The sequence below is a fragment of the Pleurodeles waltl genome, chromosome 8 (assembly GCF_031143425.1).
Source record: "Pleurodeles waltl isolate 20211129_DDA chromosome 8, aPleWal1.hap1.20221129, whole genome shotgun sequence".
Taxonomy (NCBI): domain Eukaryota; kingdom Metazoa; phylum Chordata; class Amphibia; order Caudata; family Salamandridae; genus Pleurodeles; species Pleurodeles waltl.
Window position 1 is genome coordinate 1,312,090,661 of NC_090447.1, and position 17,603 is coordinate 1,312,108,263.

General features: G+C 46.8%; 1 protein-coding gene across 1 annotated transcript in view; it reads right to left on the reverse strand.

Annotated features, from left to right (window-relative positions):
- RNF17 (ring finger protein 17) overlaps positions 1-17,603 on the reverse strand; it is a 1,983,649-nt gene that overhangs the window by 1,401,383 nt on the left and 564,663 nt on the right. The window lies entirely within an intron of this gene.

The following is a 17,603-nucleotide window of genomic DNA, read 5'->3' on the forward strand; positions in this document are numbered from 1 at the left end:
TCAGAGACTCAAAGGGGAACACCATTAAGCACACAACTCTGTGGGGGAGGTTAGCTGTTCTTAAGGATAAGCTACCTAATGCACATGCAGTCCATACATTGGGCCACCATCGTGTAGGAGTACACATTATTGGTAACACTTTGGCTGATGAAGAGGCCAAATCCACAGTAGCTACAGCGACTCGTTCCCAAACAAGATTGGATAATGACATTTTGGCTGCTGTGAAAGCTTCAGTCGAAGGCAAGCCTCTCCCAAAAACATACCCTACAAAATATTCACACCACATCAGTGCACAGAATGTTGCCATTGCAACAATTCCTGGGGTTTGAGATCGAGTGATCCCTAACCAAGAAAAGAGATTAGATCTAATGAAAGCAGCGCATGAAGGTGTCGCCTCTGCACATGCTGGTACTGTGGCCACAATAACATTCTTACAGAAACACTTCTGGTGGCCGGGTCTATACAAACAGACCAAGCAATATGTTCTTTGCTGTGACATTTGCCAGCAGATAAAGGGCTCAAACAAACACCCTCCGCAGACATCCCTTTTAGTGTCCAAAAGGCCACTACAATGTGTGTACCTGGACCATTGTGGTCCCCTTCAACCTGACGGTGCATACAAATACTTCTTAGTCACTGTAGATTCTTGTTCCAGATTCCTGAGGGCATGGCCTCAGTGGACGGCTGACGATCGAACTGTTACTAAACACTTGCTGATCTATTATCAGTACATATGAGGTTGCAGCATTCCAATCGTACCAGGGACCCGCCTTTGCCTCAAAGGCATTAGGGACACCTTAAGGATGTTGGGTGTTGAACTCCATTACTCCTCACCCTACCATCTGGAGGGTAATTTGGTTGTGCAGAGGAGGAATCAAAATCTAAAGCAGTACTTAACAGCTAGAGTATTAGGTTCTGGCCACAGTTGCTTCACCACTTATATGGGGTCCAGAGAGCACGGAATAATCTGCCAAGACGGTCTTTGGGAGGACGCACTCCTTACGATGTTCTATGTGGGATACCTATGTCCCAGATTTAGATAGCCTTGGTTTGGTGGCAGCAGCAACACCTTCTGACACAAATGAACTACTCACTGTCTTACAGGACATTCAGCAATTTTGGGATAATTCATCCGTCAGTGCTGCCACTTTAGGAATAAGGGATTTGCCAACAACTTCTACAGCCTGGATTCCTAAAGTTGGGGGATCTGGTCTGTGAGAAGACTGCTGTGAAGAAGGAATTTGCCCGATCTTACAGAGCACTGGTCCAAGTCCTGGGAATACAAGGTACTAGCAGTGTCATCCTACCACAACTGCCTGGTTCCAAACTAAACCGATTTGTCTCCATTGACAAAATCAAACTGCACCATGTGGCTGATCCAGCACTATAGACCCAGAGATCACTTGGGTAATTCCCGGTCCCCTCTCACTACCCAACAGGACAAATCTCTTCAAATAAGAAACTCATCCTCTTTGGACTACACCACCATGTACAGCAATGCTAGGAATGCCTCCTTGAGCATTGGGAGGGCGGAAAATGAGCTTTTGCTGATTCCTGTTACCACTTCACAGACAACAACTGTCCAAGATTTAACTGTCTTCTACTCCAACTCAACACAAACAGATGACAGTCTATTATGAACCTCCACGTGAAATGGATCCATCCACCACTAATTCACCGGCTCCGGTGTTTGCAGAGACTGCTTCTGGTTACTTCATCGACATTGATGAAGTTTCTTCAACTTCATCTGCACCTGTAACTGAAAATGTTTCAAAGACATGTAAGCTGTACATATGGCTTAAAAATAACTATTTAATTTATCCATGGAATTATCTGTGGATATTTATGACACTGCTTGCCTTTCTCTTATGGAATGGTTTCATGGCTTTTCTTTCTCCTTATTAATGGTCATTATCTTCCTGAACGCTTTGCTGTTCAGCCAGTTGAGTGAAGTCCTAACTCCATCTCTCTTCTTACTTAAGGTTTGAAGAGACTTCTCCCTTAGGAACATTTCAGCCGTACCAGTTCCAGATGGAATTGTTTGGGACAAAGTTCCATTTGATACATATGCGCCTACTGAGGTCATTCAAATTCCATATGTTTTCAAAATTTCTATGACTGATGTAATTACACCTGGTGTAGCTTCTGACGGCTGAAAGGTTCAAACAGCTGATTCAATGCTTTCTGAAATGCAGGATTACACTATATTTGAAAGTAATGGTGTAAACTAATCCAAGGAATTATGGGAAAATGTTCAGTTTTAATAACTGGGGACATTACTACCTACACCGAGCAACTAGACACAGATCAGTTCAACTCAGCCTGTGGGGAGCACAAAGCATTATTCAGATAAATTCACATATTTTTCTTGGCATGACATCAACAATATAGAATCATACTATCAACTTCTAAAGTTAGGAAACTTTTGCTAACAAACAAGGAATTGATTTTTTCTGATTCCTTGGTTTCCTGGCTTGCAGTTGAAGGATACGAATACCAGAACAACACTATAAATATAAAAAGTGTATGGGAACAAAAGATTGGCAAATTCAGGGTAAGGAAGCTTTATTTAGAGCACGCCTTATTCCTGTTGAAATGATCTTTTTGAATGACAATTCAACAGACATCCTATTTAGGGTTAGCAAAAATAAAGGAAATTAATACGCCCAGTATCCTCACACCAGCCAAATTCACCAATTGGCAATCCTTCCTAAACGTTACAGAGGAAGAATTAGATACAAAGGTTCAGGCAGGTACTTGTAATACTTCACTTTCCAGTCCCAGCGGGTGATTATTGTGGCAGGTAGACACAAATGGGTGTCAGGCGGGTTTTTTAATATCTCAGGGGGTTTCAAGATTAGCCGGCCTAGCCCTTGCTTTGTCTCAGTTCAACACTCTGGTATAGTTACCACATACAGTGTGGGTAAACTCTGCCAACAATGGTTACAGACTTTAGCAGCAGTTAAATAACATCTTAATACGCTATCTGAAGACACAGACTTACAAGATTTCTTGTTAGGTCCCAGAAAGCCACGCTCTGAAAGATTGTTCCATGCCATATACAATGCGATTTGGAAGCTTTCTCAAATGGAAGCAGCTGCATGTTTAAGGCAGATAGATAAGGATAATTTGGAAAAGGCTTTAGCTGCTGTCGATAACGTCAAGAACACTCTGTCCAACATAATATACTCTCTTACTAATAGTGTCATCTGCAATAGACATCATTCAGAATGACATGTCCTTTTTACACCATGGACAAAATCAACTGGGTTCCATCATGCAGTTATGTTGGACACTAAAGATTCTGAAAAACGGCTGTGATCCATGGAAATACATTATCACGAGTGACAAGTTTGCTGCTTTTAGTTTATCCAAGGAACATAAGACAATGGCTAAAAGGGAAGCGAGTTTCCCCATGCTTCATATACAAAAGTTAGAGAAGTTGCGTTTCATTGTTGTAGAGAGTCCATCAACTAACTGGCTCATACATGCATTATACATGTGCCCATTTCCAATTTTTGTTTTTCGAAATGCTTGAAACATCTTGCTGTGGGCAGATACATGTGGCTAGGCGATAGATATATTAAAGAAGAGAGGGAGTTGCCCTTTGAATATAAATGTCTAACTGGAGAAACAGAGGTCTTTCTAAGCAGAAGCGAATCTGAAACTACTGTTAGTCATTCAATGATTTGCAAAGAGGTCTTCATGCCCCTTGCAATGAGGGGGTCCCAAATATGGCCTGTTTTCTGAAGGGTACTTTGGTCCCTTTGATTCGTCCAGTATTTCATATATTTTTGAATGGAAGTTATGTGGTCCTGAACAAACAGAGCAGCTGCGGTATAAGACCAGGCACTGCCTACGCAATCTCAGTATCCAAGCTTCTAACTTGTTGCGGAAATGTTTTATTCCCCCCACAAAAAGAGATATCAGTAGCAGAAATGTGGCCTCACATTGATACTATTGTAAATTATGACAAGCTGAGCGGACTAAAGGCGCTACTGTTACAGAAACAAGTTGAGTTGACATCGGCTAGGGAGACGTATGCTCTCTAGATAGCAATATCATCTGCCAACATACAAGCCCTATTAAATACTGTTGATTAGCCATTTTAGTTATAGCTCCATACACGTTATTTTACCAAACTAGGCCTGACGCTGTGCACTTTAACCTAGATATAATTTATTCAGCTTTACTTATTATTTTAACAATAGCCACATTTGCAGTCTTGTTTTATTTCTCTCCATGTAGCTGTTCTTTGCCTAGGTCAGCACTGCATTCTTAAACAAGACATTTCTTTCACTCAGTCCTTTTCTCAAGGCTGCAGTAAGATAGATTGCCGGTAAACGTGGTAACGCTTTGTCTCTAGTGTTTATAGAAACATACACACTCCTGTGTAGGGATTCTTTCTTGGAACATCAAATGTTGTATTATAAAAACACTACTTTGATCCATGTACATTAAAGGGAGATTCCAGCCAGATGACCACGACTGTATGCTGATTGCAGAATGCTTTGCTACAGCTGCTTATGTAGTCTAAAGGCCTCTTGCTCAGGTATGAGGGATGATGTCTTCCCATGCTGTGCTCTAACACAGCCTAGGTAGGAATCATTTTAATTAATCTAGTGACAATATGGTAGCATTATTTTTATGCTTTACCCTTCTTGTCATAATTTTGAACCTGTCATGCTTCATCGTCCTAGTTATTGCAGTACATGCTTTATTATCTAAGATGCAGTTGCTTCAGTAAAACCTTATTGAAACATATATTGCCTCGGATTGTCCTTGTATATGTGAGACTAATGTAATTTAGAGAAACGGATGCGATCTGAATGACCACAATTTCTCGGAGGAGTCAATTGTGTTATGCTCTTGGCTGCCCAATCATCCCTGCTCTTGGGTAGAGATGAGGCACTGCTAGTTAGGCAGAGCAAAACCCAGATTAGGCCGACAGGTGTCACCTGTAGTGGGTTAGAATCAGTCCCCCACAGTGCAAGTGATTCTGCCACCCTAATCCAGTAGTCTCATTACAATAATGAGAGCCTACGCGACATGGCGCCACCAACGTTTGGTTAGGCTCTCATTTTCGGGTCCTTCTGAGTATCTCTGCCTCACTACATACAAAGGCACCTCAGTACTATATTCTGAGATGTCTGTGGTACTGAGGATTTCCTTCCTCAGCTAAGAAGGGAGAACCTAACTAATACTGTAGGTTGTTTAAGCTTGAACCATTAAAAGGATAAACCCCATTTGGTATGCTTATCTCTGAACAAAATTTACCATTCGTTATGGCGAACCTGCAACGGGTAGGAACTGCAGTCAATATGCAACCACCACTTACTGCACATTTATTGGCACATGGCTTAGCGGCCCAGGAGGGTCCAGTTACATTTGTTGTTGAGGCTCATCCAGTCTACAGAACAGAATTTTTTTTTATTGTTGGGTCACATTTCCAGCAGATGATGGGAACACAAATACATTTCATCATTATACACCTGCAAAATACAGAGCTTATGCACATCTAGAAATATCTCTATTTTATCAAGAACATAACTGGCTTGATGGCGCCCTACCCCATACAATTTGACACGTTAGGTTAGGTCCTCTAAGTAATGGCAGTCCTACCTGGCCTTTATTGGCCACATATACACCCCACCCTGAAGCAGCAACCTTGACGGTAGCGGAAGCCGCTGCTTATGTGCTTAGCGGATGGAAATATACAGATTAGAAAAGTTTGTAAAGCGAACATTAAACACAAACTCAGCATGTGCTGACCCGGCGCAACCACATGCAGTAAAGCCAGGCATTAATCCTGCGACTGTACACTCGATCATGGGTGTAAGGAAATGCCTCCTTGGCATGGTTACCCCCGGACGTTTTGCCTTTTGTTGATGCCTGTTATGATTGAAAGTGTGCTGGGACCCTACTAACCAGGCCCCAGAACCAGTGTTTTTTCCCTAAACTGTACCTTTGTTCCCACAATTGACACAGCCCTGGCACTCAGATAAGTCCCTTGTAAATGGTACCCCTGGTACCAAGGGCCCTGATGCCAGGGAAGGTCCGGGCTGCAGCATGTATTATGCCACCCTGGGTACCCCTCACTCAGCACATGCACACGGTCTCACAGCTTGTGTGTGCTGGTGGGGAGAAAATGACTAAGTCGACATGGCATTCCCCTCAGAGTACCATGCCCACCTCACACTGCCAGTGGCATAGGTAAGTCACCCCTCTAGCAGGCCTTACAGACCTAAGGCAGGGTGCACTATACCCCAGGTGAAGGCATATGTGCATGACCACTATGCCCCTACGGTGTCTAAGCAAAACCTTAGACATTGTAAGTGCAGGGTAGTCATAAAGAATATATGCTTTGGGAGTTTGTCAAAGACGGACTCCACAGTTCCATAATGGCCACACTGAAATCTGGGAAGTTTGGTATCAAACGTCTCTGAACAATAAATGCACACTGATGCCAGTGTGGAATTTATTGTACAATGCACTCAGAGGACATCTTAGAGATTACCCCTGAATACTAGTCTGACTCCTAGTGCTAGGCTGACCAGTTTTTGCCAGCCTTCCACAACCAGATGAGTTTCTGGCCACATGGGGTGAGTGCCTTTGTCACTCTGTGGCCAGGAACAAAGCCTGTACTGGGTGGAGGTGCTTCTCATCTCCCCCTGCAGGAACTGTAACACCTGGCGGTGAGCCTCAAAGGCTCATGCCTTTTGTTACAGCACCCCAGGGCATCCCAGCTAGTGGAGATGCCCGCCCCTCCGGCCACTGCACCCACTTTTGGCAGCAAGGCTGGAGGAGATAATGAGAAAAACAAGGAGTCACCACCCACTAGTCAGGACAGCCCCTAAGGTGTCCTGAGCCGAGGTGACCCCTGCCTTTATAACTCTTATAACCACAAGGTTCATTTAGCAGGTAAATACATTAAATGAAAGGTACTTTGCATAGTAATACTTAGAACTTTGAATGGAATCAACTATGTACACAGTTTTCTTTGAAATGGCAAAAAGCTATTTTAAAAGTAGACACTGCAATCTTCAATAGTTCCAGGGGGGAGGAAAGAAAAGTACAGTTTTTGAGGTAAGTAAACTTACAGGTTCAGTCTCCGGGGCATAGGTAGCCCACCGTTGGGGGTTCACGATAACCCCAAACACCCAGCACCAGCAACACTGGGCCGGTTAGGTGCAGAGGTCAAACAGGAGCCAAAAAAACATGTGCCCCCATGGAGACAGGGGGTACTCCGGATCCAGTCTGCTTGCAGGTAAGTACCCGCGTTGTCAGAAGGCAAACACGGGGGGTTGGGAGGTGCACTGGGGGGGGCCCAAGTAGGCACCAACACGCACCCTCAGCGTCAGTGGGGCGGCCGGGTGTAGGGTGCAAACAGGGCATCGGGTTCCCAATGGAACTCGATGGGCGGACCTGGGGGTCACGTAGGCGCTGCAGGTGAGACACCGGGGGGCTTCTCGGGCAAGCCACTGACTCGGCAGGGAGGAGGGCCGCCTGCTGGTCACTTCTGCACTGGTGGTCGGTTTCCTCGAGTTTGGGGACTGCAGGTGCAGTGCTTCTACAGGCGTCAGATATCTTCACCCCAGGCAGTCGCGGTCAGGGGGATCCTCCGGATTCTCTCTGAAGGCATCGTCATGGAGGGGTCAACCCAGGGTGGACACTTAGTCTGAATCGCCTGGGGGGGTCCTCTCTGGCTGGTTGATTCCTCTGAACACGGGCAGGGGCGTCGGGTGCAAAGTAATTTGGACCCACGCTTCTAGAGTGAGGTGGGAGCCTCTTTAAAGATGGTTTCTTTGTCTTCTTGTTGGACAGCTCTGCTTTCCACAGGAGTTACTTCTTCCTCGGTGAGGTAGGCAGCCCCCTGGAGGCTTTTCAGGGTTCGCTGGTCCTGTAGGACGTGTTGCTTCTTCGTGTGCAGCTTTTCAAAGCAGGACACGGGCCGGTAGGCTAGGGCCGAGTCAGTTGTTGTCTCCTCCTCTTCTCTGTGGGGTTTTCAGCTCAGCAGTCCTTTCTTGAGGTCATCAAGAATCTGAAGAGCAGGGTTCGGGGTCGCCCCTAAATACTAAATTTAGGGGTGTGTTAGGGTCAGAGGGCAGTAGCAAGTGGCTACTGTCCCTGAGGGTGGCTACACCCTCCTTGTGCCCATTCCCTCTGGGGAAGGGGGCACATCCCTACTGGTCCTAATCCTCCAGCACAAGATGGAGGATTTCTCAAGGAGGGGTTCACTTTCTGCCTTGAACACCTTAGGGGTGGTCCTGGCTGAGGGGATGATGACTCCTTGTGTGTCATTATCCCTCTGGACTTGCTGCCAAAAGTGGGGGCTCGTCCAGGGGGCGGGCATCTCCACTAGCTGGAGTGCCCTGGGGCACTTTAACACCACACCTGAGCCTTTGAGGCCAACAAAGATGTCAGCTGGTGGCGACACGATGTAACAGGTGGAAGTGCACCACAACGAATACAAGTTTCCGCTCACAGCTAGTGTTTCAACAGTTAACTTAAAAGCGTATCTACACAGCCAAACTGTAAACGTCAAACTAATCCTGCCCCTCCCCCAAATGTTAAACACTAATTAAAAAAAAAAAAAAAGTGTTTTTTATGCGTTTTGTATCTTCAAATAAAGCTCCAAATCTGATTCAGCAATTTAACAGCCAATTAACACAATCCGGTAATTTACCAGTGGTCGTGCCAGTATTGCTTTTAAGTAGTCTACTCCTACCGAGTAAGACTAGACCAACAACAAAGACCTGGAACAGGACTGCTCCCATCATATGTTTAGAAGCATCTGTTTGCACAATGAACTGTGTGGTGTAATGTGGAGCTTTTAGAACAGGTGCTGAGCACATTGCTTCATTCAGGGTGTCAAAGGCCTTTAAACAGCTCACTTCCCAGTTTACTTCCTTGGGCATTTATTTGGAGGGCAGTCTGTGAGAGGGACCACAATGGTGCCATTTCCTTTCCCAAACCTCCTATAGATTCTACCCAGTCCAGCATTGTCTGGATCTTGGGCTTTAGTGGTGCAACTTGTCCTCCACCTACAAGGTGACCCAACTATACGACCTGGCTCTGCCCTATCTGGCATTTGCTTGCCTTGACAGTGAGGCCTGCACTTTTTACAGCCATTAGGACCTTACCAATGTGGATCAGGTGATTCTGCCACTTAGAGCGATAGACACCAATATCATAAAGATATGCTACACTAAAAGACTCTAACCCACCAAGGACTTTGTTCGACAACGTTTGGAAGGTAACAGGGGCATTCTTCAATTTAAAGAGCATAACAATAAACTAATAATGTCCATCAGGAGTGGAGAAAGCTGATTTCTCATTTGCTCCACACCTGATGTGAGATGACCTATCCAGCCAGTACCCTGATGCAAGATGAAAAGTACTGAAATATTTGGCTGTGCCTAACTTGTCAATTAGTCCATCAGCCCTGGAACTGGCTGAGCATCTGTTCTGGTCACAGCACTAAGGCCCCTATAGTACACACAAAACCTAATTTCTTACTTTCTGCGCTGGGAATGAGGCTAGGTGACTAAAACAAATAGGATGGCCCAGGGTCTCTTGAAGTGCGCAATGACTCCCAATTTCAGCATCTTGCTGACTTTAGCTTTGATGGTCTAGTTGACATGATCATACTGCCTGTATATTTTATTTTTGACAGGTAGCCTGTCCCCCTTGTCCACATCATGTACACACCAGGTAGTCTGACCAGGGGTCAAAGAGAAGAGCTCAGCATATTGTTGCAAGACTTCCTTACAGTCAGTCTGTTGTTGGTCAGTGAAGGTGTCCGAAAAGACCACTAATTCCACTGAGCTATCTTTTGGGTTGCTGGAGAGGAGATCAAGGAGAGGTTCACTCATCTTCCTATCCCTCATCAGTAACCATGGGTATGGTCATTTCAGCTCTGTTATGATATGGTTTAGGGCGGTTGACATGGACAACCATTTTCAGGTTTCTACAAGAGCTGAAGCTCACCAGGTAGGTGACTTCCCCTTTTCTCTCTAGTACAGGGTAGGGTCCACTCCACTTGTCTTAGAGGGTTATTGGAGCCACAGGCTCCAAAAGCAACACCTTCTGCCCTTGTTGGAACTCCACCAGTGCAGCCTTATGGTTATACCAGAGATTCTGGAGCTCTTGGCTGGCCTCTAGGTTTTTAGATAATTTTTCCATCTACTCTACCTTTCTGGGATGAAGGTCAAGTACATAGTTCACAATATCCCGTTTGGGTTCTCTGAGAGGTCTCTCCCATTTCTCCTTCACAAAACAAATTGGTCCCATTACAGGATGCCCAAACAGAAGTTAAAGGGGGGTAAAAAACAACTCTCTTCTGTGACACTTGCTTGTAAGCGAAAAGCAGGCATGGAGGTAAGACATCCCATCTCTTTCAGAGTTTTTCAGGGAGTCCATTAATCATACCTATCTGATAGAGACTTCTACTTGCAGATTCCTTTCCTTACATTTTTCCCCAGGCGTCAGACTGGATCCGAAGATTTTTCTTCAAGCAGTACCCTTGCGAGCCGTCAGATGGCGTTGGTCGAGTAAGAGTGCGTCATTGGCGTTGTGGTCGCCGTGATGACGTAACAGGTCATATATAGGCACCACCCAAGCGAGCTGACATCGGTTCTTTTCTGTCCACGCCAGCCTAAGCACCGATCTGGACAGAGCTACCGTCAGACGTTTTTTGACTGACTTTGACGGTTTTGTCAAGCTTTTAGGACACTTTTTGGTGCATCAAGGATGTCACAGAAGATTGGTTTTAAGCAGTGTGACTTCTGTCACCACATGATGTCAGTGACGGATCCGCACCTGGTGTGTTTGTGGTGTCTAGAGTGCGACCATGACCTAAAATCGTGCTCCAGATGCCGGGCCATGAACGCAAAGGCTTTGAGAGGGAGCGGTCCCTAAAGGTCATGACGTCCCAGCGGTCGACTCCATGTCGCTCCCGATCTCACTCGAGAGGAAGGTCCTAAGACCAATCGTGGAGACACCACCACTCTTATTCATCCCATTCTTAGCCCTCGTGACATTCAGGTCACAAGAAAAAGAACAAGTTGAAAAAAGCCAAACGTTGTTTAACTTTACCTTGTCCCTAGGCTGATGTGACGCGGGGCGAGCAGCGATGCTCTAGGCCTCCGTCCTCAGAGCCTACTTCTGGGTTGGCTTACCACCTCTCCCTGTTCTGGGAGCTGGAGCCACCCCTGCCCAACTTCGGGAACCTTAGAAGGCCATGCGCTTCATACTTGGGCAGACCGACCCACCAGTGGTGAATACGGCCCGGGCTCTGGAGGGCCCATCAGTATCCGTTATCCGTTCTGTGTCAACGTGACCTTTCCTGGTGCCGGCAAAGACCTCAACACTCCTGACACCGGTTGGGCCTACAATGGACAACCCAATACTTATTTCTGACAGCCTAAAGCTGGACCGACACTGCTCAAGGCTGGATCCGTTTCCGATGGGGCCCTCGCACCCCAGGCAGGATCCTGACCCTTTTTTCTGTAGGTACGGGTAAAGTTTGGAGGGTCCGCTGGACCCTTTAGAATGCCAGCTAGACTACCCAGAGATGGACTGGGCACAGGAATGGGTGAGGCTTGCAGTCTGTATACTTCTCCAGACGTCTGCCATGCTTTATCTCCCTTCCTTGGTTATGGAGGAGGGAACGTCGTATTCTATGGTGGTAAGAAGGGAGGCTGAGGTCCTCGGCCTTGAGCTCTCTTATGTGGAAGTCAGGACTAACCTACTTTGGAACTCCTCTTTCCTTTTAATGAAGCGTTACTGATGTCCTACTGGATACCTGGTCCAAACCCAGCACAGGGGCTCCTTTGAACAGGACAAACGCCAGTCATCGACCTGCACCGAATGAGCCTAAATTTCAGACCCAAAATCCTACGCCTGAGAGAATGGTCATCCAGGCTTCCACTTCATCCTGCGTGTTCCCATATGTGCAGGAAAGTACCCTCTTTTTGGCAAGGTTAACCCCACTTTTTGCCTGATGTCAGTATGTTTTGACTGTGTGCTAAGCTGGTCCCCAGTGATTGTGCTCTCTCCCTGTAAATTTGGTGTTTGGCACTTTACAAACCCCACATTTGGCATACTGGTGCCCCCACATAAGTATAGTACCTAGGTACGCAGGGCATTGGAGCACCAGGTGATCCCCATGGGCTGCACCATGACTTATGCCACCCATGGGAGGCCATGTAAAACATGTCTGCAGGCCGGCCATTGCAGCCTGCCTGAAAAGGTGCATGCACCCTTTCACTACAGGTCACTGCACCAGGTCTCTGTAAGTTACCCCTATGGTAGACCCTCCTAGCCCAGATGGCAGGGTGCAGGTACCTGTGTGTGAGGGCACCACTATATGAACACACACAAACTCAACCACACACTCTAGCTTTATTTTCCTGGACTTCCTGATTGTGGGGAAGCCATTTTACCCGCGTATTTCACACTACCTATGTCCAACTACATAATGGTAACCCCGAGCCTGGGCATGTTTGGTATTAAACATGTCGAAATCATACCCCAATCCTGTTGCCAGCATTGGCTGTATCATTCCATGCACTCTTGGGGGCTCTTTAGAGGACCCCCAGCATTGCTCCTACCAGCTTTCTGAGGTTTTCAGGGCAGACCAGGCTGCTGAGCAGCTCAAGCCCAGGAAGACAGAACAAAGGATTTCCTTTGGGAGAGGGAGGCAACACCCTCTCCCTTTGGAAACTGTGAAATATGGCTTGGGATGGGTCGCCTCCCCAAACCACTGGTATGCTTTGAAGGGCACATTTGTTGTCCTCCTTGCATAAACCAGTCTGCACCAGTTCAAGGACCCCCAGTCCCTTCTCTGGCGCAAAACTGGACAATGGAAGGGGAGTAACCACTCCCCTGTCCATCACCACCCCAGGGATGGTGCCCAGAGCTCCTCCAGGTGGCCACGTGATTCTGCCATCTTGAATCCAAGGTGGGCAGTGGCCTCTGTGAGAATCTGAGAGGCCAGGTCAGGCAGGTGATGTAACAGCCCACTCCTGATAGGTGGTCACCCTGCTAGGCGACAAATCCCCCTTTTAGAGCTATTAAGGGTCTCCCTCTTAGGTGGGTCCTCAGATTCGACGAGCAAGATTCCAGAAGGACTCCTCTGTAATGTTTACTTTGACTTCTGACCACTGGAACCGCAACTGGACTTCACAGGAATCTACAATCTGTAGCTCCAGCAATGACTTCGCTCTGCAATGTTGTTTCTCTGGCTCCTACCGGGAACAGCAACATTAACCCGGCTGTGCATCCTTTGAGGGCGGCAAGTCTTTAGTCTGCACCAAGAAGGAATCTCTGTTGGAGTGAAGGAGTCACTCCCCTGCATTCGCACACACCAACTGCAATGACAACCGGCTGCATGGATCTTCTATCGTGCAACTCTGTGTGGATCCTGCAACACAGGTGGTGGTCTGGAGTGGTCCCCTCTAACAGCTGTCCAACTTGGGAGGTGATGAGTCTTTGCCACTCCTTGCAGGACAGTACTCCTGTGCACCGCGACTCCTGCAGCTACCAAAGCTTGTTGGCTCTTCAAGGTTACGTGCAGCCCCGGCCTCCAGCACTCTTCCCTGCAAAGCACAGTCTTCTGCCTACTGCTCCACCGATGTGGGACTCTCTCCAGCTGTGCTGAGTGGCCTGCACTGCGACTACTGTGCTTGCTGCCTGTGAGTTGCCTGTGGGGCCTGCATCCTCGACTTCCATCTCTCCTCACTGTTCAGGGTAGCCTGGGACTCCTCCCCTCCTTGGGTTGGGACCTTCCTGGTCCCCGGCAGCTCTGCAACTCTTGCCTTTGCCAAGGCTTGTTGGTTCCATACTACTGACTGAAACTCCTCTTCCGATGTGGGAAATTGATTGCATCAGTCCTGGAACTCTTCGTCAGCTCCTGTGCTCCTGGTCTTCACCGTCGACCTGGTCCTACATCTCCAGAAGGGTGGGTAGCGGCTCCTGCCCCAACCGGACTCCAACTGAAACTGGACTTGGTCCCCTTCATTTGCAGGTCCTCTTCTGTCAGGATCCATCTTCTGTTTTTTTTCAGCCAGCCTCGCTTGGGTTTTGCACAGTCCTTTTACAAAGTTTACCTGTGGGTTTGGGAAAAAACAGGTACTTACCTCTTCTCTCCTGGTCGCTTGGGGGTGAGTGGCACTCTGGTACTTACACCTTTTGGGGTTCCTAGTTCCTCCATCTCCCCTCTACAGATTCCATTCCTTGGGAGGGGGTCTGCTGTTCGCATTCCATTTACTTAGTATATGGTTTGGTTCCCCCTACGGGCTCTATTATTTACTGTTATTTCACTATTGTTTTTATTGTTTACTATGCCCATTCCTGATTACTAATGTGTATATAATAGTGTGTTTACTCACCTGCTAGTAGAGTATTGCCTAATCAATATTTTAGTATTTGTGTTACCATAATAAAGTACCTTTATGTTTTTTAACACTGTGTAGTTCTTTCATGTGAACAAAGTGCTGTGTGACTGTAGTGGTATTGCATAAGCTCTCCTCGTGAAGTCTTGGCTGCTCTCCCACAGCTACCGCTCGAGAGCCTGGCTTCCTAGACACTGACTATACCTCACTAATAGAGGATATCTAGGCTTGATATAAGGTGAAAACACTATAGGTGCCCACCACACACCAGGCCAGCTTCCTACACCACTCTCCTAGTGGCACAAGTTTGGGGTCTCTGGCATCAGTGAAAGGGATTCCCTCCTCCCAATAGGTCCTGTGGGAGCCGCTGAGAGCTTCTGGGGTTCAGTTGCCTCTGGGACTGTCAGGTCTTCCCCCTGGTCTTCCCCCTGGGAGGGGCCTGGTGTCTGTTGCAAGCTGCCTTTCCAGACTTCTTGTTCTGCCTCTTGGTAGGCGGGCCATTATTCCAGACTAACTCTTTTTCACCCTGGGCTTTGCTTTGTGCTCTTGTTTTGGTGCACACCGATTCAGGTATGCCCAGCATAGCTGCATGAGTCTTCCTTTATTCCTCAACCTATGATGAGGAATCCAGATCATTGCCTAGCACCAAACTAGTGGAAGATTTGGTCACCCTTGGCTTGACCAAGTGGCCTGCCTTCTTTCCCAATTCTTGCAGAGTAAGTTGACCTATGTCTACCAGGTACTGCTTTAACGTCTCAAACACAATTCCTCAACCGATGCTCTTTCATCAATAAATTATAAAGACCTTCATAATCATGCACATTGTTACCTGTTAACCAGCCACCTAGTTTAATTACTGGAAGGCCTAGAACATTTACTCAGGACTAACTCTGGGTTTTTCGAGTCTCCCTGAACCTGATTCTGTATTCTAAAGGATTAAGCCAAAAGACCTTAAGCAGGGTGTCTTCCATGAGGTCATAGGACCAACATCTACCTCAATCAGTGTCAGGGGTCTATCCATGAACTTTCCTAAGAACTTTCCCAAAGGAAAGAGTCCCAGTGCTGTTTGCTAAGCTGTCTGGAAACATAGACCTTCTCAACAGCTGTGAACCACTTGGTGATATCATCACCTTCCCCATATTTGGGGACAATCCCTTTGGGGAATTTCGAAACAGAGAGCTCTACTTTGTCCCTAGTTATAAAGTTGCTGCCACTATTTATGGGTGGTGAACCAATTCCAGCTCTTTCCCTTTACATGGCCTGTATCCTGTCCTCCAGTGCAATTCTTCAAGCCAATATTTGTAAAAGAATGTCTTCTTAAGTGGGCTCTTCACTGGACCTTGAGGAACCCGAGCTAGAGGGAGGTGCTCTAGACACCTCTGTCTGTGAGGTGCAGGATCCCCTTTTTCAAGTGGTGTAGGGTTGTGCTCCTCCTCCTCACTCAATCTGTCATCAGGGTAAGTGGCTCCACCAGTAGGATGGGCCTGCTCACACTTTGCCACCAGCTTCAGGAGCTTCCTATGGTAGGGTTTGAGACAGTTTTAAATGTGTACCCTCTGCAGAGGGTCCTTAACTGCTTATGAGAAAGCTGGAGATAAAGGGTAAGGCCGAGCTCCTTATCCACACCTTCTGATGTATTCATTATTGTTCTATAGTTGGGACCATTTGTGGAGCTAGAAAATATTTCTAACAGATTTTAAAGTCCAAACTAAATTAAGTTTAAAAATTTTTTAAACTGTTAAAACTACAGGGACCTAACCAGGGCCCTAACAATTACTTTTAAGAATTTGTAAAAATAACCACCTCAAAAACGCAACTTAACTAAAGGCATTTTTGGGATTTACCCCATCATCACTTATTGACCAAATGATATCAGCAAATGCAAAGGCACAGACCCCACTGCTGTTCCACCAATGTCAGAAGCTGGCTCTATACGGTGCACTAAAAGTACACCGTGCTGAGGCTCCAGTGGATCCCCAGCGGATTTTCAGAGGCAAAAGTAGATAGGACTAGTGCTCTATTTTATGGTAGTGTGGGCAAGCAGTTAGGCTTATCAGAGGGTAGTGCTAAGCATTTGTTGTACTCACAGAGGCAATAAATGAGACACACAAATATTAAATCTGAGACCAAGTTGGAAAAATAACACTTGTTTTTGCACATATTTTAAAATCTAAAACTTTGCCATAAGTTAAGTACTTTTAAAGCATAAATTATTTTCTTTTGCAAAAATCGACACTGCAATTTCAGACTTATTCAATGTAAACCTATGGAGGGAAAACACATTTAGCAAACAAGCACTTTACGACGACACACTGGACCCATCTAAAATGCTTAAGATGAGTACTGGGCAAGGGTCAGGACCACAACAACAGGTCACTCCGGGCAGCACTGGGCAGCCACATAGTGCAGCGTTGGGTTCCCAAAATATTTCAATGGGAATTGGTCTACGTGGATTTAGGCTGCAGGCTCTGGCGTGGGAGGAGGGGCAGTCAGGGAAACCATCAGGTAGGTAGCAAACATGGGTTACTGGGGGACATAGGTGTACCTTTTGTCCTTTTCACCAAAGCCAGGGGGTGACGGATGCACGGATACTCTGTGGACTGAGCCAGCAGGCATCGACTTGGAGTCCAGAAGGGGTAAAACCTTAGTGGACTCGAGGTCCGATATGCCCTCACACGTAATATAATGCACCCTGCCTTAGGGCAGTAAGACCTGCTAGAGGAGTGACTTACATTTACTGCATGCAGTGTTGGGGGCCAGGACACACAGGCCATTAGCCATGTCGTGTTTTCACTCGTCTGCACCAAGACAAGCAGACTGCCATGGCAGCCTGTCATAAGCTTGGGGAGGGTTCCTTAGGGTACCACAGTTTGTGTTGCAGCCCTGAGGGACCGTCTTTAGTGCCCCAGATGGTACTAGAGGTTTTGTCAGTTGGGGAAACAACTCTGCAGTTTTTGGGAAAGGGATCTGGCACTGGGGACCTAGTCGGCAGGAATCCACTGCACTTTCAGTCAAAATTAAATTAGATACCAGGTAGAATGTGGGGGGCGAACCATGCCATAAAGAATGCTTCCATACAGAGGGAGTAGGGGAACTAGATTATCTGAGGCAGTCTTTTTTCTTCCCTCCCTCCCATCTCCCATGTGCATAGAGTTAGAATTCAGAGAAGGTTCTGGCGAGTGTAGTAGTGTAGGGATGTTGGGAGAT